Source organism: Eubalaena glacialis, chromosome 5 (genome assembly GCF_028564815.1).
Source record: "Eubalaena glacialis isolate mEubGla1 chromosome 5, mEubGla1.1.hap2.+ XY, whole genome shotgun sequence".
NCBI classification, from domain to species: domain Eukaryota; kingdom Metazoa; phylum Chordata; class Mammalia; order Artiodactyla; family Balaenidae; genus Eubalaena; species Eubalaena glacialis.
In genome coordinates, this window is record NC_083720.1 from 101,855,773 (window position 1) to 101,871,109 (window position 15,337).

Below are 15,337 nucleotides of genomic sequence, written 5' to 3' on the forward strand. Positions count from 1 at the left end.
CTTTAAAAATATTACATGTGTAATATTTGTTAGCGGTTGTATTGGGTCTGTAAGGAAAACACATTTCCCTAAGGTCAACGGATCCTTAAAAATAACAATGCCTGCTACCACTCAAGACACTGGAATCTTAGCTAACCCTGACACATTTTAAAAATCGAGCCTCCTGGGTTAGACGGAATCACCATATCTAAATAGCAATACATAGTAGCATCTATTGAGTGCTTACCACTGTCGCTCTGCTAAGCTCTTTACTTGGTTATCTCATATAATCCTTACTCTGGAGATAAATCCTGTGATTATCTCTGTTTTATAGATTGGTGAACTGGACAGAGAAAGACCAAGTAATTTGCCTAAGGTTACCCAGTCAGTGTTGGAGCTCAGATAATGAAGCTCAGACCCAGCTCATCTGATTCTGGGTGCCTCATTACTGCACTATACTGAAGGAATCTGGATTTCCCAAATTGCTGTCTTTTGGGATGATCTTAGTTGTTATATAAATGATATATATGGTATTTCTGTCAATTAAAGGATAAAAGTCTTTGGCTTCTGTGGCGCACACTCAATTATCCCATTAAATTTGTAAGCACAATGGATAGCCTATGTTTCCCTGTAGGAGGATTGCATTTCCGTCCTAGAATTATCATAACCCACCTCTATCTTGAAAATATTTTAGACATAGATTTGGTACTATCTGGAGAACAATATATTAGATGACATTCACTTTACTGCTATGGACTAAATGTCTCCCCACAAAACCCTAACCCCTGGTATGATGGTATTTGGAGGTGAGGCCTTTGGGAAGTAACTAGGTTTGATGAGAGAATGAGGGTAGAATCCTCATGATGGAATTAGTGTCCTTATAAGAAGAGAGCAGAGAAACCTCTCTCTCTCTCTCTCTCTCTGTCTCTCTCTCTACCATGTGAGGACACAGTGAGAAGGCAGCTCTCCGCAAACCAAAAAGATGACCCTCACCAGATACTGAATCTGCTGGCACATTGATTTTAGAATTCTCAGCCTGCAGAACTGTGAGAAATAAATGTTTGCTGTTTGAGCCACCCATCCTATGTTATTCTGTTATAGCAGCCTGAACGGAATAAAACAGATGTCATTCACTTTATTGTCATTACACAAGCGAGAAAGTCTAAGCTAATATAAGCAGGTGTTTGCAAGTTATCATGGAGAACTCTGAGCTAGGAGTCCAAAGACATGGCTTGGTTTCTTCTTTCATTAAATAGACACGTATTGCTCACTCAATCTCCTTATGAATTGATTTCTTAAAAAAAAAATGAAAATCACTTTTCATTTAAAAATAAAACATAGTAATTTCTTTCTTAAAATATTCACAAAAAATATCCCTTTTAAATGCACTATAAATACACTTTTTAAATGCACTTCCATATCACTATTTCATAGAAACTCCACTCTCTCATTATTAAATAGATATTACAAGAGTTATATTATGAACCAGTACGTTGAATTTGCCCAAACTAAATGACTAAAGCCCCTGACACTGAATTTCAATCATATAATTTTATGTATGTGCATCTGTTAGTTGAAAAATTGGATATACACTGTCAAAATTTTTTAAACTGAAAGCTGTTTTGTAACATATTTTAAATGGAAAAATGGAATACAGTGTTATTCTCTTAGCTTGTTTCATTCTTGTTTGTTTTTTTCGTGGGTTTTTTTTTTTTTTTAGCTTCAGCAAAGAATTCTTGTCACCACGTTAAAGAAATATGGACAGTCTTCAGCAATGAAATTGATAGTGAGCAAAAATGAAAATAAAACCATGGTTAATCATAAAAGACATAGTGAGAAGAGCAAAATTAGGGTTTGGAAGTGAGGAAAACCTATAAGCAGTCACTTTTTTAAGAGTTATATAATTGGAACAATGTTGTTTAGTCCAACCTGACAATCCTATAAGCGATGACATACCAGTGGCACCTACTGATTCAGGTTCTCTTTACAGGGTTAGTCCTGAATGGCTTGACCTAATTTGAGCATGGCATATCTTTTCAGCTGTCTTAAATCTCTCAGGTCAATTTTTACTGATCATTATTCAGTTCTGATCTGGCCTAGCCTCTTAAGGGCTAAACACGAATCTTTCTACCAGTGACCTCACTACCAGAAGCACATTCACAGAAGAACATGAAAAATAGCTGTCCTGGTATGAACTGGCTCCCAGGTGGAGTGCCCACGTGCTTTGCCTTGGGCTAATGGTCAGGACTCAAACAGATGTGATGGGAAGTCTCATTGCTGTCTTATCAATTTATGCCGATTGATTTAATACTATAGTGGCTGCTACAAGAAGTTTGCAAAGGAAAATACATCTTGAAGATAATAATAGCGATATACTCTAGACTTCCATAAAGAAATTCTGAGAGAAGGAATGTTACCTGAAAGTGGTCTCCTACTCGTATGTTTTTTTTTTTTAAATTGGAGTTGACTTACAACATTATATTAGTTTCAGTTGTACAAGAGTGATTTAGTATTTTTACAGATTACGCATCATACAAAGTGACCACAATGCTATTGACTATATTGCCTGTGCTGTACATTACTTCCCTGTGACTTATTTATTTTCTAACTGGTAGTTTGTGCCTCTTAACCCCCTTCACCTATTTCTCCCATCCCCCGCTGCCCTTCCCTCTGGCAACCACTACTATGTTCTCTGTGAGTCAGTTTCTGTATTGTTATGTTTGTTCATTTGTTTTGCTTTTTAGATTCCACATGTAAGTGAAAACATACAGTATTTGTCTTTCTCTGTCTTAACTTAGTTCACTAAGCATAATACCCTCCAGGTACATTCATGTTGCTGCAAATTGCAAGATTTCATTCTTTTTTATGGCTAATATTCTATTGTGTGTGTATATATATATATACACACACACACACACCCCACAACTTTTTTATCCATTCTTCTGCCTTCTTGTGTTATCATAGACGCTATCTTTTGCTGTTGGGATTGTAGTCTGTTTACACTAAGGTAGAAACCATTATTAAAGGAGTAAAAGTGACGTAAAATAAAAGGAGTGGAATTTGGAGTCAGGAAAGCTAATTCCAGGCTACCCGTTGGGAGGGTCCAGATAAACCTCTCTCTGAGACATTTGTGGTTAGAGTTCTGCAAAACAGGGCTCTTAATTCCTACTTCATAAGATACTTTTTAATATTAAAAAAAAATATTAAAGACAGCATATATCCTAATAGGCATTAAGTGATCAATTAGTGCTTGAATATGCTTTTATCTAGAGGCAGACATATTTATTCTTGTTTTATAAATGTAATTCTGACTTTCTGTAACATACTGAAGCCGTTGCTGATCCTAGTATGAGTGTTACACCTATTCATTCATGCACGTTGCATACTCAGTAAATATGTGTGCACACTGAAAAGTATGCATAGGAACACCCACATCCATATTCGCCTCTAAATTCAGATGCTTTATGGGCTCTCTGAAGCCCATTTGTTTTTTTTTCTCTATGTCCACAAATCCTAGAATAAGACATTTTGATTCAGAGCCTCTATTTCATGACATTTGTTTGGATGATTAAATTGATATAGCAGCACTAATAATGCTATCTGCCAAATGGTCTGCATTCCTTTGTCTTCTTTGATTATGCCACTGTTGGCTAAAGAATCAGGGAAGAAACTTCTAAAATTTGATTTTCTTTGTAAAAGCTGACTGGCTATATTCCAAGGGAGCAAAGCCAGATTATCTTTGGAAATTGAAACCAAAACCCTGGACTTGAGATCAGACACCTTAGTGCTACCATTCATTAATACTGTTTTGATATCCAGCTCTTGAAAAATACTCTGTATGAACAATTGGGGAGTTTAGCAAAATAGTTTTGACATTTTGCTAACATTAGTGCTTCAACACTGAACCATCTGCTGGAGAGTTCTGAGTCTGAATGAAAGGTGTAAACCTGGATTAGCATCGATATGGTTTTCTATCAAGTTTGGCTTATTCTCATCTCACTGGATGTTTTCCAGGTCCCTTTGGAAGCCAAGATTGCCACTGTAGAGTGTAATGCCATATGTTAAGATTCATATGACATATTACCTAAAAGTCATGAATTATCATACCGTGTCTCTTTACAGAGCTGTGATTAGAAATGTTTATGTAAATGCACCTCCAAAGAAAAATGGTACCCACTGTTAGGCAACACTATGCACGGTAGAAGTGACGAGATTCCCTGACTCAAGTGTATCTTGAAAATAGTCTAATCCTGGCATAATGAAAAATCAATGCCTTTTCCTAAATGTACTGATCTTAGAGGGGAGAGGACAGATCAGAGAAGTCATTAGGAATAAGCCAGGAACTTCTCTGAAACAATAAAATTACCAAGAATAATGACTCTAAAAGCTAAGCGATATGTCTAAGAGCAAGTCAAAAATTGCAGAACATATTGTGTTACTCAAAAAAACATAAAGATGAATGTTTTGTTCTGTTGAATATTTCAAAATGTAATATATATACACACACACCCGTATTTATCCACACATACAAACATACACATGGTATTTTCTAGTTGTTAATCAAAGATTCTGCAGGTTATAAGTAGAGCTTGACATTTTTCCCTAATGTTATTCAAGAAATGGATAAATGGAGCTCATCTTGGGATCTAAAAATATGACACAATATTTTGACTTTTAAAAGGCTTTGGAACTGCTCCCTCTGTATTTCTTTATGCACAAATAGAAGGTAAGTATGTCGAGCTACTATTGCTACTAGTAAAAACAATAGACTTGCACAGCTCCAGCTACATCTCTTATTCTAGTGCCTTGCTATGAAACTTGTTATGGGTTAAGGCATAAGGATTAGACTAACTTTGGGCAGGGAGACTGTTTCTATATTCTAACCAATGTTCTATATTTTATATTCTAATTAATGTTCATAGATACTTACTGACAGATATACATTTATACTTAGAGTATCTAGGATAGTTGTTTGATTACTGCCAAATGTTAAAAGAAAATACTAATCATTGTAAGAAACAAAGATAAGTCTTTGAGAACAAAACATCAGGCTTGTTTAATCTTCTGGATGTGTGACATTAATTTATTCTATACATGAATTAGTAATGAAAGATTAATTAGGACTGGTTAATTCTAGGGACTTCCCTGGTGGTGCAGTGGTTGGGAATCTGCCGGCCAATTCAGGGGACACAGGTTCGAGCCCTGGTCCGGGAAGATCCCACATGCCACCGAGCAGCTAAGCCCATGCGCCACAACTACTGAGCCTGTGTTCTAGAGCCTGTGAGCCACAACTACTGAGCCCACACGTCACAACTACTGAAACCTGCGTGCCTGGAGCCCGTGTTCCGCAACAAGAGAAACCACTACAATGAGAGGCCCACACACCTCAATGGGGAGTGGCCCCTGCTCGCTGCAACTAGAGAAAGCCCGCACACAGCAAAGACCCAAAGCAGCCAAAAATAAATACATTTATTAAAATAAATAAATAAAAATAAAAGTGATTGGATTTTTTATCCAAAAAAAAGAAAAAGATTGGTAATTCTATACATCAGCTGTAGGAGAGATATACATTTCTATACATAACAATAAATAATTAATTTTGTCAGTAACATTTTCTCTGTATATTTTAAATGATCTAATATATACGACATTCAAATGTAAGGAATGTTTCCACATATAAGTAGTCCAAATTATAAAGATTTCCAAATGTTTAGGAAATTATAGGGAAGTAAGATTTTTTTATACATACATACATAAAAATATGTACATTCATGTAGTTACAAAATGAATAGCTACACCCAAACTTGCTGGCCCATATTTTATTCACTCCAATCAGACTTGGTGGGCATGTACTCAAGGTTCAGTGTCACTGTGGGATCAGCATGATCGGCTGTCACTGGTTTCACTGACATCTGTCCCCACAGTGAGACAAGCTGCAACATGAATTATTGAAGACATACACATGCAGATCTGTGTCATGATTATGCCAAATAATACACGTTGCCACACTCAAAAGCTGAAAGAAGTCATGGCCGACATTGTCTTTAACCTTTTTGACGATCTGCTACTGTATTACAGGTATAAAAGAGAAATACAACACTATTACATTTTGTGATTGGCTTTTGTTTCAGGTTAAAAAAAATCATCTCCCCCCCTCCACCAAAGAGTTCTTATCTGCTCTCTTTAGCAGATATTTGCCAAATGGTTTGAACATGCTCATTTTGTTAAATCTTTCTGTTTCATCAGATGATTAATATCCTATAGTTAAATGATAAAAACAGAATTAGTCTCCTCATTTGTAAAGTGATTTCAATTTGGCAGATTAGTAGATGTTACTTCACTGAAAAAATGTCTCTAATTGGGGGAGTTTGAAGCACCCTTACGAAAATTAATGCTTATATCAGTAATCTTTTCTAAAGTTATTGGGGAATTTAAACAAGAACATTGTGGATATTCTCATCAAACAGGAAATATACTCCAGAATAACAACTCTAGGGTCCATCACTTGAATATTTTATACTACTCTGAAGCAGTGCTATTGTAATACAACCCCCCAAAACCTCACAAAATTATATCTCACACTCAAGTTTTACCTATTATTTTTTATAGTTTTATGTTTATCTATTAAGGGTTGAATGATATATAAATATTTGTAATTCTGGGGCAAATGTGATTGCTATATACTAATGATGTTACTATTTAATTGAATGATTCGAATATAACTCCTGTGGTTATATTTGAACAAGTTGCTTTAATCTCTCTGTGTCTCAGTTTTATTCTGCTGTTAAATGGCATATTTGCCTGCTGTGCAGCGTTGCTGTATAGGTAGAATAAACCAGTAGCTGTAAAAATGCTTCACAAATTCAGAACACTTATTTAATATCTATAATAGTTGTTTATAAGCTAATAGCTCTTATAATGACATTCCTCTGGAGATATTTATTTGCATTTTAACAACAGGATCTAGGAAATTTCCCAATAATTCTAGCTACCCTGTCTTATTTTCCACTCCATTCTTATTTCTATTTCTAAGTTGATTGTCAAACACTCAGAAACTTGAATGGTGTCTGTGGCTCTTAGAAAAAAATTTTTGGTACACTCACTGCTTAGAAGAATGGAGTTGGATATTATTGGGAGAAAATTCTTCTTGGTTCTCTCATGTTTCTTCACCTCTTGTGGTCAGAGGAACCCGCTGCTTTTGTTCTGGACTATTATTTAAAGAATGTTTCCATAGTGAATAGCCTCGGAAGATAAGATAACATTTTCCTCCAGAGCAGTGGGCATACATGCTTACTGTCCCGTGTAAAAGATTTGGGTTTTCTGAGCTCAGAGTTCCTCTCTGTGATGCAACCCACTGCACATGCAGATATCATCTGGCCCTTTTTCTGTGGCCCTGTTGGAACTGGGGCTCAGCACAAATAATAGTTCTATGACCACTGCTGTTATTGCGAGTAATAAACAAATCCTTCATCTTTGACCCAGGACGCTTTTACTAGCATTCATGAAACTGTAGTAGGCTAACTTGTTAGATTGCAAGTACAGTAAAATCTCAGACCCTTCAGAATTCTTGGTAGATACTTCTAGAAAAAACCCCCCACTGTCCCAAAGTAGTTACCTCTTCCATGAGGAGAGATTGGGGGAAACTGACCTTGAAATAAAGGAATTACAAGGCAAGAAAGTATGAATGGAGAGGAGTCTAAGTTCACTACTCACTCCTGCTGATGCCAGACTGTCGATAAAGGAAGGATTAAATGAAGTACAAACCTGATGATGTTGGGAATAGGAGTTTCTTGTGGAGAGATATAGGCAATGAATTCCTGATTCTGTTCCTTTAACCTGCCTTCACCCACCACACAGCAAATACCTTCTGATCATAAACCAAAACAGTTCTAATTTGGTTCATAGCTATTGCCCAGAAAGTTGCTTGTTCTTCTGCTGACTTGCTCCCATCCATCTCCCATCCAGTTCCTAGATCTTAACATTATCATCTGGTTAATGCCCTGTTTCTTCAGTTTGAACCTGATGTTTTTCTGACTACGAACATCAACACACTTTGGTTAAGAGGTGTTCTTTCATTTCTTTCTTGGATATTTTCTTAGAAATTTGTTGGGATTTTTTTGGTTTGTTTTTGTTTTTGTTTTGGATAGCTGGTATATTTCTCTCTCTCTCTCTCTTTCTGTCTCTCTATCTCTCTCTCTTTTTTTTTTTTTTTTCTGGTAAAAATACCACAAGCTTAACTTTGACAGATCATTCTCCCCCTATTCTCAACCACATACTTGGATCAGATCAATTCCATTCCAAGTTCCTTTTGTGAAGTTAATTAGCATATTTTACCCTTCTCTCTACAATGATTCCAAGATGGACATAACTTAACCAATCCATTAATCTCAAGTATTTTGCTGGTTATTCTGAATCAGATCTTGATGGAGCTGAACAAGGAGACACAGTTTTGGTTGCTGCAGCAGCCATAAACAGACCTGATGGAATAGAGGAGACAAATAGAGAAACAGGTTTCTGGTCACATAATTTTTCATGCTGGATCAAGGCTTATTGTCTGATGCTATTGATGGACTTTTCATTCAAATAATACTGTAACATTCCTTTTTGGGGTTGAGTTTTCTGATATAAGCAATGGAAAATATCCTAATTAATAAAGATAATATATACTGCCCTGGATTCAGTCCTTTAAGACTCAATTCTTGGTATTGGCAGAATCATTGTTCTGGTTGAGCCAATATAGATCTTCTAAAGTGGTGTTTACAATATTCTGGAGAAAGATTTTAAAAAAATGGAAATAGAAAAAGAGTATTGGTAAATACCATTGTTTGGGAATGCAAGTTGACCCAGTAAATTCATGTTGCCTCTGCCTGGATTGAGTAAAATTTTGAAGCCAATTAAGTTGGTCCTATGGATTCAGTATCTTTTTTATGTGCCCTCTTTCTTTGTCTATCAGAGTTCTGGAAACTTTGACTCCTGATATCTTGCTTAGTTACCAGGCACCTTATAGTCTTTCTTTCCAGACCCCTGTCCAATCTAGTTCTCAAAGACTTCACACTGAAGTGTTGGTTCCTGTGTGTGCGTGTGTGTGTGCATGTGTGAACTCCTTGGAGAATATGTCAGAAATCTATGAGTCCTTTTCCTCCAAATATTCACCCAAATGCATTTAAACAAAAATTTGCATATAGTTTAAGAAGGCTTACTATTTCTCTAAATCTTGTCTATGGTACAGGAGTCCCAGGTTAAGAGCCCATTCATTAAGTTATAAATAACAGATAATACCTTTATGTGTTAACCCCTCCCCCAAATATTTTTATTTGCACAACAGTTAGAATCTTAAATAAAAGATACAGTTCTAACTGTGTAACTCTGTGTACTATCCAGTGGTTGGTATAAGGTAATTTGGGTGAAGGCACCTTCTGTCTTTCCTGAAACCTCACTGGTTCAAAACCTTACCTACTGTATTCTCACTGGCCTAGTATGTGAAACTGGGCATTAATGGGAATCAGAGAGCTAGTTCCTAGTCATTATATTAGAGTAATAGTCTTTTGTAATAATGTAATAATGTAATAATGTACTACATTAATAATGTAATAATGCTGACTCTGTAGCAAACAGATTTGACAGTTGTCTATATGGAGTAATTTTTGCATTGTGCTCCATTATTCTCCAGGCTAGTGTGAGACCAGAATAAACCTTGGAGAAGGTTAGTTTCCTTTCAAACTCAAAGAGTTGAAGGCATACAGTTAATTAAATAAAAAAATCATAATGCACTTCTAGGTACTTGACTAGGGTGTGTAAATTACCAAGATTGCATTAAGTATAAAGTTGTTTTGTGCCAGATTAAGAGAAAAAGATGGACATCTACCTTACTCCATATGTCTTCATACGTCTTATAATCCAGGGTATGCATATGTAACTATAAAATTCCATTTTTTAGTTTATCATATATGCCACACTTTAAATATTATTTGCACACAGCTGCAATATATTTCATTTCTGAATATTGAATCAATTTGTGCTACCTTGCATTTCTGAGGGCAGGATAAAGAATATTGGGAGGGAAAAATCTTTATAAAGAATTCATAGTCTCATTTAAAATGTGATTGAATGAGAAAAAATAATTTTTCAAAAAATCTGTCTTTCTCTGCTCTAATCCAGTTATAAAAAGGATATATGGAAAATACTTGCATTGTTTGCAGATGATATACTTGTCCCCCCAATGTTAACTTATTTATGAGTATGCAAATTTTATGCAAAATTAGGATACTCCCCTGGGGGTATAACATTCTACTGTCAGCAAGATATTCCAAAAACAGATGTTTTAATATAGTCTTTAGGATTTGATGAGGGAAATTATGAAGTGCTATGTGAAGCCAGTTTTTTGTAATTTGACAAATTTTCAAAAGCATATTGAAATCTACTCTAATGTATATCATTAGAGTAGATATACAAACCCTCTTTTACTAGTAATCAGAACACAAAAGGATTTAGTATGGCAAAAAATAATAATAAAGATGTGTCATCTTAAAGGACTTTTCTGAATTCAGGCATTTCTTTCCTTTTACGGCTATGATTATATTCAGTTTTTTGTGTGTCCTGTACCAAAAGCCGGCACTAATTTGAGCTTTGTGAGAATGGATCATTTATTACAATATACTCCAAATACTAGTTTAGCTTGTATAAAGCAAGTTAGGATTACAGATTCTTCACAATTTTCAGAGATTGAGAGCCTTTATAGAATTACTCTAGGTTTAACTATAAGATAAATCATTTATTTAAAATGGGACAGAAAAGCCCACTGATTTGATATCTCTCCCTCTAGACCTCATTTAATTAGGAAAATAAACAAAAAGCTTTTCTCATTTCATCTCACAGAAATTTGTGAAGTAGTGGCTTGACATATGGCATGTCAGGTGTGAGGGACAGTAGCCACTTCACCTCCTATTTCCATTTCCTAACCATCCATCCCCGACTTCTCCAGCTAAATTCTTAAAGGTACAGAAATATGTTTGTTCAATAAGGAGAACTAGGTCAAATACACCAAAGTTGCTAATTTTTGCGAGCTTCTCCAACATGAAATATTATATAAGGTTGTATTGGTATCGTTTGTAGCCAGAAGTTCTGATTAAACAATGAAGACTCTTTTAAAGAGCTACAGCACAGTAGGCCTGTGAGAAGAACCTTTTTTTTCCCTAATAATATATTCCTGTTTAAAAAAAAAATCTGGGCTTTTGGCTCTCAATACCAATTTGCATGCTGTTTTGCATACATTTACATATGACATTCCTGAGCCCCTAATTCCAAATATGTGAAGTAAAATAAAATTAATTAAATAGGGTACATGACTACAGTTGAATTCCAACTTGATGGGAAGGGCATGGCACACACATACAAAATATATAACAGATTTAAAAACCAGTCATTCTAATTGCATTCCAGATGAAGAGCCAGTAATCCTGAAGCTGAAGATGGCTATGCCTCAATTCTTCTTGGCAGAGGGCTTGCCAGGGACTCCTTTGGCATATCCTGCCTTTCTGGCTCTCCTAGTCACATCTATTAGAGGTCACATCATTATCATCAGTCTGCATTTTGAACATTTGTACATGTACATACATGATCTCATTTGATTTTCACATCAACCCTCTGAGGGAAACAACAAGAAATGATTTTCCTTAATTCAGAAATGTAGAACCTGAGAGCAAGAGAGGTTAAATAATTTCCCCAGAAATATATTTATAGTAAGCAGCAAAGTTGGGGGAAAAAAAGCTGGGATAGTCTACAGTTTACTCCAAATTTGGTGCTCTTTCCTCTACTCCAAGATGCTTTCCCTATCTCCTCCATCCTAGCTTTGCAAATTAGATCACAGCTGATCAGTTTTTCTGTATTTATTACCCCTTTCCCCAAGCTCTTCTGGGGCTCCCTTATGTAGCCTTTTCCCCTCCATCACTTCAGATTCTTAATATTTTAATTTCTTCTCTATTTCACTTCTTTGACTTGTCTTAAGAAAAAGATCTTATAAACTCATTTATGCTCCAATGTTTATGACTTAATATACTACAGAGTAATCTTACTTCAGCAAACCTAATGGACACATATTTATGAATTTATTGAGAATCTATTATATGCCAAGCACTTCTCTAGATTTTGGGTACAACAACACGGAACAGAACAGTTAAAATATATTGCCCTCTTGGAACTTAAATTTTAGGGTCAGGTGAAGTGGAGATAAGTAATAAATAAACTGTAAAGTATATTGAATGCTATAGTATATTGATTATAATGCTATAGAAAAAACGCAAGAAGAAAGAGGATAAGGAGTACCAGATTTTGGTTGCGATTCGCTCAGTTTTAAATAATGTATTCAAGGAATGCCTTGATGAGAAAGTGACATTTGAGCGATGACGTGGGGAGGTAGGAAGTGAGCTCTCTAGAAATCTGGGGGAAGACTCTTCTGGTCATGTGGAAGAGCAAACAAAGTTTCTGAGACAGGAGTACAACTAGCATATTCAAAGAACAGCAAGGAGACCATTGTGGCCATTGGGAGGACTTGTGCTTTTAACCAAATGGGGAGAAGCAAGTTCCTTCTTCCTCTGACTTTGCAGTCTCCCCCTAGGAACCTCTCTCCCCTACTGACCAAATCTAATATCATCATCTGCTGTAACCCAGCTCTATCACCACAAACTGGAGTATAGAAGAGTGAGTTGAGATCTGAGAGAAAATTGCCCACAATCAACACAACTCTCTTTCTTCACCCTTGAAGCTGGGCTGGCTACATGACTTGCTTGACCAATAGAATTTGGCAAATTATATTATTTGATTGTCAAAGGTAATCTCAAGAGGCAGCTTTTACTTTTGCTCACTTTGGTTGCTACCTTGAGATCACCATGTACTGAAGCCAGTCTAAAGTCTTAGAGGATGAGAAGCCACATGAGGGAGAGCCAAGGCATCCCAGAGGCCATCTTGGATCTGTCAGTTCCCATTGGGAACTAGAGGTATGTGCTCAGCTATATTTCAGGATTACTATGCATGAGGACTGCTGTGTGATTTCTGTTATTCTCCTCAATGAAGAGGAGTGTCTAATGCAGTGCTCCTGTCTCTAGCTCACCACTGTATGAGAAACAGATGTCTTAATAATTTGAATAACTTGTCTTTTTAGTAAACAGATCTCTGGATCACAAGGAATGCAGCTAAGGGGTCATATCTATATCTGGACCAGGTGCAGATTGTGGGATAGTGGAGTTTGAGCCTGATGCTGTAGTAATAGGATGAGAGTTAGAGGAGAGGGGTGAGCAATTATTTTGCATGTGTGAGGAATGGAAATAATTGTAATCAGAGGGTAGACTGTGATCGATTGAAAAACATGGCTGCATTATTTTATATCGCCTTTCATCAACATGTGTGGTCTAGCTAGTCCAGACTACTGGAGAATGAAAGGCTGTGTGGAAAACTGAAGTTCCCTAACCAACAGCTATACCAACCCTCAGACCTGTGAGTAAGGCTGTCTTGGATCTTCCAGCCCAACTGGAAGTCTCCAGCTGAATGCAGCTGCAGGAGTAACCCAGATGAAACCATCAGAGGAACAGCCCAGCCAACCCACAGAATCAGGAGAAATAATAAATCATTGTTGTTTTAAGTCACTAAGTTTTGGGATGTTTTGACTCACAATGGCAGCCAAAAAGCACCATTTTAATAGGATCACTCTAGCTATTTTGTTTAAGGTTGTCTATAAGGGGCAAGGGTAGGGAAAATATGATAGGAATTGGAGAAGGTAGAGAAGCATAAAGACAAATCAAACATAATCCCCTCCCTCAAGCTTAAACTGTATATTTAATTTTAAGAGACATACAAGATTTAAAGCAAAGAAATGGATCTATGATGGTGGATATTAAGGCAACAAGAAGTGAATAAGAAAAGGTGATTTTTAAGGCCAGGATCATTACCAATGTCCCTAAAATTAGACAATGCATAAACTATGCATAAAATACTGACTGCAGTTTCTGGAAAAATAGCATAATAATAAAAATTATATATATCATTTGAATGTATTAACTCATATAATCCTCACAATACCCTGTATGAAAGAGTATATTATGATCCCCATTTTATAGGTGAAGAAATATGAGGTTAAGTAACCTTACCCCTGTTTTATAGCTAGTAAGAATTGGAGCTGGAGTTCAAACCCAGGCAGACCTGAAATTCTAGAGTCTGTGTTCTGAACAATTCACTACGCTATACTTCAAAGCCAAAGAAGACCTTGGGGGAAGGTCTCAGTTAAGTAACTGACATTTATTGAATTTTTATTTTTACTGGATTACTATTAAGCATATTACATTTTATTGGATTCTTGATGTGTAGGTACAAGCTCTTTATTTTTTGTCCTTAAAATTATCCCATTTAATAGTTAACTGTGAGACTCAGTCTACCTATAATGGGTAGAAAAAAGTGACGAAAAAATTTTCTAGAGCAGCTGATACTTGAGTTAGGTATTGTAGAAAGAACAAGCGAAAAATATCTTTCAAACTTCTATGCACATCCAAATCCTATCTAGCTTTCAAATCCCAATATAGAGATGTTTTCTATAAAGACAGTTCTGATTTTCCCCACCCTGAAGTAATTGCTTTCTTCTGAATTTCCTGAACAATAAATATCTTTTAGAATATATGTGCTGTCGTATCTGATGTTTGCTTACAGATATGCTGTATCTCTTTTCAGATGGAATCCAGGTCTGATTTATGTTTGTATTCCTTTTGTTGCCAATGGGATGAGTGGATAGATGGGTGGAAGAATGAATGTATGATTAGAGGATGGATGGATGGATGAATGAACAAATCTCATGCTTTCAAACTAATTCACACTCTTAACTCATGTTTTCAACATTCCTAAGGGAATATTTTCTGTAAAAATGTTTTTCTGATGTGCTGAGATAAATTAATGGGAAGGTACTGAAACATATCCTAGAATTGTGCAGGTAGGAGGCATATGCCATATTGTTTGGCTTGATTACTTATCTTTTCACAAAAACTACCTAATAATTATTCTCTTCTGTCTCAAAATTGCCATTTTTAAAAAATCAATTCGTTTTGGGGCATCTATTTTAGTGTCCATATGTAAGGCACTATTTTACTGAACTGCTGGGCCTTTATTATTTCTAAACAAAGTCTCTCCTACTAAAATATAAGTTTCTTGCTTCTTAATTTCTACTATGGCGACCACTTCATATACTTAAAAAAGGTAAATGAGTTACCCAGGACTATCACATAGTTTGCAGGGCCCAGCGCAAAATGAAAATATGAGCCCCTTGTTTAAAAATTATGAAGACATTCAAGATGGTGACAGGAGAGCATTAAATCAAGTTCAG

At 36.0% G+C, this 15,337-nt stretch overlaps 1 long non-coding RNA gene across 1 annotated transcript in view; it reads left to right on the forward strand.

Moving 5' to 3' along the window:
- The window catches only part of LOC133092270 (uncharacterized), a 350,888-nt gene extending 345,435 nt beyond the window's left edge, over positions 1–5,453 (forward strand). Inside the window, exon 6 of the long non-coding RNA XR_009701037.1 lies at positions 5,117–5,453. This is a non-coding gene — a long non-coding RNA (uncharacterized LOC133092270). The remainder of the gene's footprint in view (positions 1–5,116) is intronic.
- Positions 5,454–15,337: the final 9,884 nt, after the last annotated feature.